Raw genomic sequence first — 2,535 nt, 5'->3', positions numbered from 1 at the left:
CTGGGGCATATAAAGTTTGCAAGTCCAATGGGCCTCTCTTTCCAGTGATGGCCAACTAGGCCGTCTTTTGATACATATGCAGCTAGAGTCAAGAGCTCCGGGTACTGGTTAGTTCTGTTTTAATTGCTTTTCTAATGCCATAGTACCAAGAGGATAGGGAAGTGGTTGCTCTTGTGTAAATAGTGCATTTAATTAATGCCAATGGAAGGAAATGCCAACACAAGGAAAAATAATAAATTTGTAAAGGTTCTGCTTATGAAAGAGTATAAGGGGGATAAATTTAATGAATCCTTCTCATAAGCAATAATAAATTAATCACAAAGTAAGGTGTATAAAAAATTCTTCACAATAACAAAGCTGCCATATCTAAGCTGAAAATATTCTAGGCTAAAAATAGAGAATGGAAATCTAGATATTGATATGCATATATGTTTAAGTATGATTGTAGGACCACTTTTATGGATAAATGTAAAGTTTGTATAAAATTCATGGATCTAAGTACTAAGTTAAGTACAGGACAGGCACAATAGATCAAAGACATTCAAGGGCTCAGACATTTCTATTTTCTCTGTCACTTTTCCAGTGGCTTACTGTGCTCAAGTTTTAAAACATCTCCAGACGATAAAATAAGGTCATAGAAGGAAAAATAAATATAAAGAGGCTACAAAGACTTTTTTTTTTTTTGGTCAGAGGCAGAGAGATAAGTTCTCTCTATATAAACCAGATTGATCTCAAATTCTTGATTTTCCTGCCTGGGGTTCGCAAGTGCTAGATTTCAAAACACAGTTGTTATGGAAGGTTTGAAACAAGGGATTTGTGCAGTTTTAACATGGAAAAAGCTCTGGAAAACAAGTTTATTTTTGTAATACTTGTGACAAACCCTTTTTGCTGCCCAATGCTGACCTATAATTATCTGAACCATATGAGTCTTAGTTCAAAAAATTCATACATAATCATGCTTATAGTTTTGCTCCAGTAACACTCTGCCAACCCTCAACCAGTGATTAAATTTAACTTATCTTTTAATCTCATAATCAACAATTTTATGAAATTAACCAACATGCCTTTTATAGTATCCCACCTTAATTTAGCTATTTCAATGTCATTGTTTGGTGATATATCTAGCAATATTTAGTGCTCCTTGAAAATAGAGTCAAGTTCCTTGTTTATATTATGATTCTACCATTCAGCACAGTGCCTGAACCTACCGGGTGATCAATAAACATAGGGGAAAATAACGGAAGACTCTGTGATGGAAAAATATGTCCTAAATGTGAATTTTCATGGTTTTATTTATAAAAGTTGAGTATCTTTGCACCAAATATGAGTGAAATATGTATGAGCTGATTAAAGAGAAAATTCTCACTCTATTTACTTCCTTAATATAAATTTATATGTTTTTACATATATGTCAAAATTTAAAAGAAATTATATAGCACAAATGTTACCAAGCAGGGAACAAGTGGAGCAGGCTTGGAATTCCAAATGGTTGATATACAGGTATAGGTATTTAACTCCCATTTTATTTCATCACTTGTGTTCACCTCTGAAGGCTGAGGCTCCTTCATGTCACTTCTACTGACAAAATAATACCTTTAATAAATGGTAAAATTAAGCCAGGCGTGGTGGCGCAGGCTTTTAATCCCAGCACTTGGGAGGCAAATGCAGGCAGATTTCTGAGTTCGAGGCCAGCCTGGTCTACAAAGTGAGCTCCAGGATAGTCAGAGCTACACAGAGAAACTCTGTCTCGAAAAAAAAATTGGTAAAATTAGATATTCACACACAAAATCAGTTCAGAATATATTAGATTTCAATATAAACCAGATATTATGAAATTATTTGCTATATTTTATACCTTAACTGTTTCTCAGAGAACCATCTGTTGGAAGCTTTTCTCTAGACTGTGGCATTACTAGGAGGTGGCAAAAATATTTATCAAGTAGGGCTTGGCAGAAAGTAGTAGTACCAGAATCCTTATTATCCAATCATCTCCAAATGCCCTACTTCTCAATGCCCTGGGAATCAAGGCTTCAGCACATAATATGTTTGGAGTCATTTAAGACACAACATATAATATGCGACTTTTAGCAGTTTCCTTCCTTTATTCTGTGTCTGTCAGCTTTTTGCAATAAACATTTTTATTACAATAAGTTGAAGATCTTCCCTTTTATCATAGATTAGAATTGAAATCATCAATTCTTCAAGGATTAAAAAGTTAAACTGTCTCATTTTGTTCCCCATTCTAAGAAGGGATGAAGTATCCACACTTTGGTATTCCTCTTCTTGAGTTTCATGTGTTTTGCAAATTGAATCTTGGCTATTCTAAGGTTCTGGGCTAATATCTACTTATCAGTGATTATATATCATGTGAGTTCTTTTGTGGTTGGGTTATCTCACTCAGGATGATATCCTCCAGATCCATGAATTCATGGATTTCATGGATCCATGAATTTCATGAATTCATTGTTTTTAATAGCTGAGTAGTATTCCATTGTGTAAATGTACCACATTTTCTGTATCCATTCCTCTGCTGAG

This window comes from Mus caroli, unplaced genomic scaffold (assembly GCF_900094665.2).
Source record: "Mus caroli unplaced genomic scaffold, CAROLI_EIJ_v1.1 scaffold_7497_1, whole genome shotgun sequence".
Lineage (NCBI taxonomy): Eukaryota > Metazoa > Chordata > Mammalia > Rodentia > Muridae > Mus > Mus caroli.
The sequence above is the reverse complement of the archived record's forward strand: the minus strand, read 5'-3'. Positions refer to the sequence as shown.